The sequence below is a fragment of the Hirsutella rhossiliensis genome (genome assembly GCF_020360975.1).
Source record: "Hirsutella rhossiliensis strain HR02 chromosome Unknown scaffold00002, whole genome shotgun sequence".
Lineage (NCBI taxonomy): Eukaryota > Fungi > Ascomycota > Sordariomycetes > Hypocreales > Ophiocordycipitaceae > Hirsutella > Hirsutella rhossiliensis.
The window spans coordinates 1651285-1662851 of NW_025408668.1; positions in this window are offsets into that span (position 1 = coordinate 1651285).

Consider the following 11567-nt stretch of genomic DNA (forward strand, 5'->3'; position numbering starts at 1 on the left):
GGCTTAGCTCTAATCATCTAGTACAGATAAAGCGCTAGAAAGACCATGGTCACGGCAAACACGACACCGGCCTCGGTTACCTCCTTAACGGTAATCTCGTCCTATATTTCGAAATATAGCAACTTAAACGGTAGAGAGAGCGTAATTTAGATTTAGAGTAATAAGAAAATAAGCACCGGGCTTGCCCGGAATAAGACGTGCTTTATACAATGTTAAGTCGAACAGTGAATTTTAGTACTTAGAAAGTAACGCTTAGATAAAGAGAGCCACGGGACGTTATCTAGTCGTTTAGCAAATGCGCAGACATGCCTAGAGTGAGGTGGTAATAGGTGCTTCGTGTATAGTGAGGTTATACCGTTATCGCCTTAAGAAGGGGCTATAGTTAATATGATGATTTATATATATGAGGCAGGTGAGCTTCCTCTATATTAGAACGGCCCTAGTCAGAGTAGGGTGGGTGGAATGGCACGTCTTTAACTAGTCAATGCGGTGGCCCATAGTTACGAGGCTATCTAGTATCTCGGCATCACTAGCAGTGCATATAACCTGGTTTATGCACTCTAGCTTGCATGCGCCTAAGCTCTCCTTAACTAGGGGTTAGAACGCCATAGACCGATATAGAGGGCAACTTGTCTAGGGGCCGTGACGACACTATAAGCTCTCTGGTAGAGATGGACCAAACAAGGATAGTTAAAGACACGAGCAAAAGGTGTCGTTGGTCCGTTCTATATTGGGATTCGTGGGCAACAGCGCGGCTGCCGGAAGCGTAACTCTTAGCTATAACAATTCCGTAAGGTGGGTTTCGAACTAGCACGCAGAGCTAAGAACTTGGCTCTCTCCTGGTCGGCCTTATCGGGGCCATTGGTGGTGAGCCTCAAGAAAAGGCAGGATTGTTAGGCTAGAAGGGAAGGAATAGAGAATAGATCTCTAAGATAGGAGTGCATATAACCTGGTTCATGCGCCATGGCTTATACGCGTTTCACGCCGCCTTGGCTGGGGAGGTCAGAACGCACAGGGCTTGCGCGGAGGGAACCACCACCCGGGGTCTGGATTCGTGGCCGGTCAAGATGAGCGCGACCGTCACGACGATGTGCTACCAGGGAGAGGAGGGGGGGGGGCGGGGAACCAAAACGATCAAAGATACGGGGGTTAATTGCCATTGCTTTCTTCCTCATTAGAGTTCGTGAGACCATAGCGCAGCTCGTAGAGGGGCGTTACTTACTTAAGCACCCAATTGCTATAAATCCTGTAAGCCGAGCATCGTATTAATTTACCGAAAGTCGCTCTCAATCATATGGTGAGATCAGTCCCCGGCTAAGAAATTGAAGGATTTAGGCCCTGGTGCAATTGCACGATGGCTAATAGAGCGTAACGGCAACGAAAAGCTTAGCCCGCATCGCAAAATGTATAAATCCCAAGGTATAATTGCACTGTGGAAGGCTAAGAAGCGTGGCAACTCGGGCACCTTATTAGTGCATTTGCACTATATCTAGACACAATTGCCCTGCCTACGCATGGTTCGATGCAATGCACCATCTTATAAGCAAATTTTAGTGCGAATCTCGCTGTAAGATAAGCGAATGCACTCATTGCGCAAATAGTAGAAGATATAGCAGCGAAGCTTTCCATTTATATCGCTGCCTTTACCGCCTTAGCATCGATACAATATAGGTTCACTACCGATAAACCACGTCCGTATACTCTCTAAAACCTTTAATCGCCTTAGTTCTATTTATTTATCTCTAGCAAAGCCAAAGAAATTTAAGAGAAAAATAACTCTAGATGAAATTCAACCCCTCGTGAACTTTTACGAATTTCGCACTGGCCGTCGAAGTAATGGATCTCGCTACACCTATAAGGCGTCGGACTACGGCAGCACGGGATGCAAATATTCCGACAACTACGTCCCTCCGCGACAGTAGAGTACGTCGATTTATATATCCGGATAATAATTCAATGTTATAACCTGATATATTTCCCGTAGTATCTAATTCCTTCGTTTTCTTATTACCGTAGGATAACAAAATCGGCGACGGAGGAAGGATATTGTTGCATTATAAACGCAGTCTAAGTGGTAAGTGGCAAATTCGCCACCGCAAGGCAGTTATACTCCCTCAGGACTATTAGAGACAGAGCTTCTTATATTCGTTTTAGATAACCGACAATAAACATTTTTTTGCTCTTGCCCTCTGCTTTTATTTCTTGCGAGAGGCGGCATGGTTGTTCACGGAGTGGCGACATGGCTATACGCAAGAATTGCTGTCGATCTAGCAACAGCTACTGTCTGAACAAAGTGCTTTCATTCCTGTACACAGAGCCGCACGGTCCCGTGCATTCATTCTATCACATAGAGTATATCAGCCTCTAATAGTCTAATTCCCCTATTCGCATAGTTAGCCTATATTTTAGGTCGTGGCAGTTTATAATGCCATATTAGTGATGGATTCGAACCTTCTAGATAACATCGTTATCTAGGCTGCCTAGGTGGCGACATCGCTACTCAACCCAACGTCATAAGTATAAGAAGCCAACTTCTCACCATCACTTCGATAGAGAATTAAGAGTTGTTCAGTCCCCGATCTTCATGCTTGCTCAGCTTATCCTCCGTGCTATACATTCATTCACTTCTTATCTTAATGAATTTATATTCGTTGGCAGACACTTTCCCTAATCCGTGTAAAGTGAACGGTTTATATAATATCTAGCCGAAAGAGTGATTAAATGGTTAGGTATAGAGGGTCTCTCTACGGTAGATGGCTGGTTAATTCCAACTACCGGCTGGGGCGACTATTCCAGAGAAAAGCACGGGGCTAGGGAGGCATCTCGTGGTTATAAAAGTATGGTAGTGTAGCTGTATAGCTCCTAAAGGAGCTCGTCAGAGATTAATGAATTGAATTATTGGCCCCCGTTCTTCACTCTCTGTTTCGTTGTATGTGTATGCACTTTACAGTCTCTGACCTCGCTATGACTAGGTTGACAGCTGACACTGTCCGCGAATACTTGAACGATGATATTACTTCTGCAGGAAGCTATAGCAGCTTAAGCCGCCCACTAGTATAGCTATGGCCTGAAACCGTTAGAGCACGTAAACATATATTTATATAGCCTTGAGAGACCAAAGGTGTTATTCTCGAAACTCGCGTATTCCGATCCTTCTATTGACCAACCGCGTGTACCGGCCTTGAGGCCAAGTTTATATCCTTCCTGTTGGCAAGAATCAAAATCGATAATAACAGCATTATCCATCTTATCAACCATAACATTTATCGGGTTAATGTTATTGTAGACGAGACCCAAGGAATGTAAATGCTGGATCCCTTGCTTAATACCACGGAGACAAAGGTCCTTATTAAAGGGTGCGTCGACTCTCAATCTCTTAGCAAGAGTTATTTTATATCTAACAAAACAGAGTCCCTTGATTCGATTAGCAGTCACAACATAGCCTATGTAGGTAGCAATGTTAGGGTGTGGATGTTTCTTTAGAATTTCGCAAATTTAGACTTCGTGCAAAATATAGCTGCTTGGTTGTAGAGACGCCGGAGTATCGCTATAATCCAACAAATTCGGCTCCTTAACGAAGAATTCCGAGGGCAAAGGTTTAGGAGCTCGTGAGAATTGAGCCGAGAAAAACGGCTAAACGTCGTCGATCGGGATTAAGATTTTATAGAGTCGGTTTAAGTTAACCGGAGAGAACGCACCGATGCGACCTTTAGTAGTAGCATAGAAATATTAGTAATTTTATCCTCGGATTATAAGTTTCGTAAAGGCAAATTCGAGATCGCTATCTTTCTTAACAAATACCTAGCTTTGCTAGTAGACTTCCATCCTAATCGCTAGATAACGACGTCAGTAAATAATTACCAGAGTCAAAGTAAGATTAAAGTTTCCAGGCTTCCGACAGGGCACCGTTAGCGTTGTACCGTCCCTGCGAGGAGAGAGAACATTAAGGAGGTCTAAAAGGAATAATCACATGGGGCCAAAAAAAATAGGGACGGATTAAGCTTTGACCTTTACCTTACCCTCGGAAGAAATTATAGCCGAGATAAGTGCGATTGCACCTAAGGACTGAAGTGCGATTGCAACTGAGCGCATCGCACCTAAAACTCTGCCGAAAGTGCAAATGCACTTAATTATCTCGGCAATAAGATTTGGTTATGCTATAGTATGTTTAGATAACCTAGGTAATGTGTATCTTTATTTTAAAGTCGATCTTTCCTTTATAACTGCGCCCTAGTCTTCCGGCTCTAAAAACGTCACTTCCTTTTATAAATAGGTTCCTAAGTTTGCCATCGCACGCGCTTTATAAGCAAACTTAATTCGGCTTTGCTTTGCATTGTTGTTGTTCAAATGTATTTGTCACGTCCTCTTTTTGCCGTATGAGGCACATATTTGGCCGGTGGTAGTTATACTATCGGTGCAATTTCCGCATCCTGAGTCAGCTATGATAGCACGCAATTTCTGCGATATCGACATCCGTTAGCCATCTGCTAAAGTGCATAGGGGATATATTACCTACTCGAATGTTTGCTTAACGGCCGCTACAAATTAGTTATTAGGTATAATCGCTGCTTAAATTAGGAGCGATGTGTTTTCTAAAAGAAACTGTGAATCGCTACTAGCGACTCGATAAGCCGATTTATCGTCTTATCGCATTCTAGATATATAATTAGCTAAGCCGAATCGTTATCATATAATTGAGGGGAATCGCATCTTGTGCCCCCGCATCGAACATAATAACCTAACCTTCCTATAATATAAACTCATGGCCCCCCCGCCAGGCTTCGAAAACATTTCCCTTTTCGAAAAGACTTAGATTTCCTCGATAATATCTGCGGACGGCTCGTCCGATTTTTTCTAGAGATATAGTGTATTCTACTAGGCAAACGCAGAGATTAGGAGAGTAGCCGTCACGTTAGGCACTAAGGCTATCTCTAGTGATAATATCAACTCCTTTAAACCTATCCTTATAAAAGACTTCGTAAGCGCTCCATAACTCCTTTCCCGAGCTACTACTAACCCGAATCAGCGGCTTTAGTCCATTCTTGCGCCCTTTCTCGAGAATATGCTATCGTTCTGCTTTACCCTTAGCTCGGATGCAGGTAACTTTTACGCCCTTACCACCAACGAAGATCAATATCCAAGAGCAATTATATATATATAGAAACCCGAGACCTAATTAGAGTTTTCCTATAGGTCTTACATAGGTTCCGTGAGGGGAGTGCCCGCGTCGAATAGTTTAACGCATATTCCTTATATTAATCTCTCGAAAACAAGGAATTTAAAGGATATTAGTGTAAGCTTAGAGGAAGGGGGCATATAAGCAAGCTCGCCCGTTTAAAATTAAGCCTATCTAAAGACATCAAGATTAATAGTGCACCCCCGCCTCGCAGTGTCGGTAACGAAGGGATTTGCGATAGCTTTCGGATATAAGAGGGCGACCAAATAAGTTTAAGAAGACTTTCTAAGCTAGCGATTCCGACGTATCCACGCCTTAATTTTCTAAAAGGAATATATTGCTAGAGTCGAACGCATGCCACAACGACTAAATTTCTGAGAGTTGGTTTTGCTGAGTTGTGCTAGACATGCCATCAAAAAGCGTATATAGCTAGAAGTAGTCTGCTCGGGAGGATCCATCGGTGATAGACTGGTTGGATGCTCCAAGTTAAGGAAGAATGGAGGGACTTTGTTCGCGAATACCAGCTGCAGCTTGGGGCGGAAGCTGGGATAATGCTGCTTCTAGGTCGAAAGCGTCCACGTTCAAAGATACTTAAGCATTCAACACTTCAGTGCTTGTTTGCTTAGATGCGCTTAACTATGTCTGCTATATTGTCCTTGCTCGGGGATTTCGCAATCCAAGCTTTATTTCGATGTCCTTACGTATCTCCTTATATTGTGATCGAATAATACTACGGTTTTCGGCCGAAGCACCACATTAATAAGTCCCGAATTTGCTTACTTCGGTAAATGTTAAGGAGTAGGATAGACAGACTTCTTTAATTTTATAATCTAGAAAGCAACCACGCCGTGTTAAGTCAGTCTCGTAATAAGTAGGAGAGGTATACCTACGTATAGCATAATGTCGCATAAGCTCCTATTTTCTTACGAATCTCTTTCGCTTATACTATTAACGAGGGCACTTTAAGTTCTTGCCTCGTTTTTAACGCACTTAATAATGACCTTAACTAAGAGGTGGAGACTGCTTCTGACAATCTAGAAGGTTGTAATTTGCCTCGTTCTATTCGTTATAATTAGAATCCCCGAAAGTATTAGAATTATTAAAATGATTAGCATTAAAGGAGCCCTAGAGGGATTCAGCTTTTTAATTTAAGCAGCCGGCAAGATCTAGTCTATTAATCAACGCGAGCATTTAGGACTATCTGGTAGTAAGCCTCTATACAATCGTCCTTAGTGTCAATCAGGGTTATACCTAGTGCAGCTTCACGTGCCTCAACGTATGCTCGATTAACGTAATCTCTCTTAAGCAAACATCGCAATTAATATAGTTTTAGCTCATTTTAAAGAAGTAAAGTTAAAAGATAATATTAAAAGCCAGAACGTCGTGATTAGATCGAACTAATTAGAAGGAGGCATTCGATACGTACTTCGGATTTAAGATTATTAATTATAGAGACCTCGTCACGAGCGGGGTAGCGTTGCTAATAGACATAGATAGATATTGCTATAGGCGAGTGTAAGATCTATAGCGCCTCACTAAACCCATATTAACGTCCTTCTAATAGAGAGTGCACCTGGTTATAGTCGGACGTTTTCCGCGGTTAGCCCGAAGACCGGCTTCGCAGTTAGCCCTGAGGCCTGCTTAGTGGGTTTCACCGCCCGAAGGCTACTTACAGAAAAGCCGAAGCTGGCGGCAGGTGCAGTTCGAACTTACGGTCTTTATTGTTTCCTTCTAAAATTCAGACCTTCCTAGCGCAGTCGTAGGAGCCTTTTAGACGGTGTCCGTGGCGGTGGCTAAGGCTAACGTAAGCTTATCGGCGTAGAAAACGATTTTAACTTATTCTATAGGAACGATATATTATTACGTGAGGCATTTCTACTACTAGGTCGGATAAATTCCGGCCCGATATCCTACGCCACGTCCCTCTTTGTTCCGAGTCCTTCGCGCTTTCCGACGTATTACCTTCTTCCTTCGGGCCCGAATCTGCATTCTTGCAAGCTCCCTATAATATCTTCTCTCGCGGTGATGTTTACTAAACCGGTCGACCACACCTCATCGTAGCATCGTCGCGCTTTCTGCATGCTGCCGAATTAAATGGCTACTCTATCTAAACACGATCGCGATATAATCGCGCGGCACCCCTTAGGCAGCTCTCTATGCCACCTCCGGAAGTCGCTCTAGGATGCAGAGCAGTCTTATGCCTCTATCTCTAGTTCTTATAGTAATATTACTAAGGACTCTAAAGAAGGTCGCAAAAAGGCGATATCGCGACTACTAACTGCTTTAATAGGGTATAAAATAGCCCTTAATCTCTACTTACCTCTTAGCAATCGAAACGTAGCATCCGAACTCGCAACTATCCTAGGGCATCTTCGTTAAGACTAGTTCTATTACGGTTATTTCTTTGCACTAGTTAACCTCGTCACTTAAAAGGCGTCCGACTCTAAGACCTAGAGCGCCGTGCTTAATCTTATCGCCACTCTTACCCGAGTAACGCCTCCTACAAGCGTCCCGATTACATTCGACGGCACGCTAATTACCTACTCCTCCGCTTCCTAGCAAGGTGCCGAATAGACACGTAACGTGGTAGAAAGAAAAGTCTTTAAGGAGATCCGATTTTATATATACCGCGACGTAGAAGGATTCTTTAAGAAATACTTCGAGGGGAAAACTTAGATAAGCCATGCCTTAGGCATCTATAAGGCGATAAAGGACTAATACGTTAATAGCGCGTAGACCGGCCTTCCTAATCCGCCCGTATAGGATAGAGTTCTAGACTAGTGGTTCCGATTCTAGGATAACTTCTTCTCGGAGGAACGACGCCGCTACTATTCGACCACGAACCTAAAGGATCTTATCGGTGCCGAAGCTCAGCGATAGATCGATCTCTTTATTAAGCGAAAGAATAGGCAGCCGCTAGATGCCGCGCACGACTAGAGGGATATCGAAGTAATTAGCGAGCTTAAGGCGTCGAATAATAATAAAAAGGCGACGCTTCTCTAGATCGGCCGATACGTGCGAGATATCTTCTCCTACTAGCTAATACGTCGGTACGTTTACGTATTTACAATCTACGGGCGCGAGATAGAAGTTTAGGTATTTAACCGCTCGGGATATTATAGTCCTAGCGCGTTCGATATCTATAATAAGCCCGAACGGTTTATATAGGTAATCGCCGGCTACGTAATAATAGATAACGAAGAACTAGGGTTAGATATATTTATAGAGCTAGATAGCAACAATCGCTTTATATACGTTAACTAAGATAGGACTTTAGGCAGGAAGAGGCTACGGTTAGAGTTATAGCCTTTTACTCGTTAACGGGCGGTCGTCTACTATAGGACGTCTTACTATCTTACGAAGTCTCCGGACTTCGAGGGTTAGAGCTATATCGTTAAGTTCTCGTAGACGTCTAATAGGCGAAAGCTAGAGGCAGACCTTCTTAGATTAGCCCGTTAGAGAGGAGTTAAGGGCATTGCCGACTTAATCGGCCATCGTTATATAACTAGTATTAATAAGATGCGATTAGGCCTAATATTTATAAAACCTTATACCTTTCGAGGTGCTCTAAGCACTGCGTCGGCTTTTTCGCAGTCTTTCTCCCGGTCTTAGCCTCCTAGTGCCCCCTCTCGGTTATTTAGCGAGATTCCTAGCTTAAGCATCGCTAATAGACCGTTAAGAAAGCGTAAGTCGGCTAACGTTAGCCTAAAACCCTCTAAGCGATTAAGGTCTAATAGTTAAAAGTCGAGCTAAAAATAAAACGAAGTTACGTACGATATAGAAGGAACCTAAGGAATAAGTCTGCTCGCTCCTAATAGCGGACCCTATAATAATAGAGTCTTTCGATGTCTAGTAATCTCCCCCGCTGGCCGGGCGATCCATAAGTACGAAAAGATATCGGAGCTTCTAAGGGCGCTTCGCGATACTATCAAGGCACATAGGTCCCTATACCTTAAAGGCAACATCCTACACTAGGACATTTCCGAGAACAATATTATTATAACCGACCGCGAAACGACTAGCTATATAGGTATGCTGATCGACCTAGACCTTGCTAAGGAGCTGGGCAGCGGGCGCAGCGGCGCACGCTGTCGCACTGGCACGATAGAGTTCATGGCTATCGAGGTGCTGCTTGGGATCTCTCACACCTATCGCTATAATCTCGAATCTTTCTTTTATGTTCTTATCTAGCAATGCGTCCGTCGTGGCTAGGAATTTCTAGAAAAGCCGATAGACTATTCTAATAGCAAACTACGCGCATAGTATATAGGCAACTACGAGGACATTGCGACTGTCAAGCTTAGTCATATGAGCAAAGCAGAAGATATGGGATTTGGATTCATCTTAAGGGAGTTCCCGCTAGAATTTGATTGTGTGAAGCCGCTTTGCAGAGAGTTGCGGGGAATCTTATTCCCTTACAGGGATGGGCTCTTTGTCGGGACACCGAAGGATCCGGAGATTATCTATAGGCCAATCATTAAAGCATTTAACAAGGCTATTAATAATATCAAGGCGATAGAGGGATAAGGTAGTGTCTGCTATTCTATATATATTACGATATACTTGCTAAAGTGCTAATATATAATGGCTCCTTAATTTCGGAGCTTTGCTAATCGAGCAAGCGGTGCTCTTCGCGTCTCTGCGTCTCTACCATCGCAAGCAATAACGGAAAATTCACGTAGCCTTCGGCTCTCCTAGAGACTTTTAGTAATTTAGTTGCAACGCGTCATCCTGCCCGGCACCGGCAGCGGGCGACCCGCCTTTTAGCTTTTGCGAGATAGCAGTGGGTGCCACCCTGGATCGCAAACCAGCACTGTTCCACTGCATTATTGTAGCTGTTAGGGGCGCAGAAGGTTCGCGGAAAACGTCGTGCCGCCTCCAATCCCGCCACCACGACTGCAAGCAGCCCGGCGATGCTGTGGCCAGTAATCGGAATGGTCCAGTATGAGTTGGTATTGGTATGGTAAATACCGCCAAGACCTAGTATGGTTTGACAAAAACTTGATACTATGGTATTACCGGTAAATTTGATAAGTGCCTGGCGCCGCGCACGCGAATATCTCCACGGCCAGGAGCTCAATCGAGGCCATTCCGGGGCCTGGGGGACTACTACACTCCGGCGGCGCGTTTGGTCGAGGAGCACTCCGTATAGGCTACTGTCCGTCGAGATATTTGCGTTGCAGCGCCGCGAATGGGTAATGGGGGGCTAGGCTCGGCTACAGGAACTGCGAGATAGTAATGCACTGATCCTACGGCCCTTTGATCCTTAAAAATATGTCTAGTTGAATGGATATAAATATGTATAAAGACTCTACGAGGCAGCTGGCTTACGTCGACGAGGGGCGGTCCGCTTTCCCAGCCGGGTCCTCCGCCCCCGACGGCCCTGACCTCGAGTTGGACCTGGTCCCGGGCCTGGACCTGGGTCATCGGGCACGGAGGTCTCTACCTGTACCCGTATCTGGTCCTGGCCCTGGCCCTGGCCCCGATCCTGGCCCCGCCGTCGGCGCTGTTTGAGCTCGTCGACGAGTCGGTTCAAGCTTCGGCCGGCGTGTAACAGCTCTAGCTCTGCAACGGCCGCCTCCTTGCATTTGCCGGACGCCATACGGGCCAACAGCTCGTCCCAGATCACCTTCCGGCGACAGAACTGCACTCTGACCCCGTTCCCCGGGCGCCAGCGGCTTCCCCACGTCTCTTCCAGCTCCCGTACAGCGCTCCTAATAGTGCAGACCGTTTAGCGCACTATTAGTGCACACTGCAGTTTGTACCGCTTAGTCAGCACACTGCCAGTGCAGTATAACCGTTTGGCAACGCACTGCTGGTTCAGTGAGGCCTCCCCCTCCAAACTGCTGGTTCAGTGCGGCTCCCGTCAAACTGCCCCATAGTTCAGTGCGAGCGCCGCGCACTATCAGTGTCGCTGTCAGTGTGACGAGTGTAACGAGTGTGATAGAGCTAAACTTAGACGTTCGACCATAAACGTAATTCCTGGCCTACTTACAATAAGTCAATCGCTAATTAAAACGGCTAGATGCGTTCTTGCTTAATTTTACAAACCATCTAGCTCTTACGAGATATCCAAGTGTTGCCAGGGCAGAACGAGCCTCTGCGTTTAGTTTAGTTTAGTTTAGTGTATTTTCCGTCTAGCAGCTTTGGCCGCTCAGGTCTCCGCGAGGGAGCACAGGACGTGCTGAGCTAGTGGGTATCTACATGCTACATATCACACATTTCACCCGCTATCCAGCATTTCATCGGCTCAACGGCGCTCTTGGTAAGCCTGTTGCCCGTCAGCGGGACGTCCAGGTCTAATGGGAAACGCTGTCTGTGATCAGATCAGCAGTAGCTGTGGGGGCCTGGCAGCCCCTAGTTGACCTCGCCAGACGCTTGGTCGCGAAGC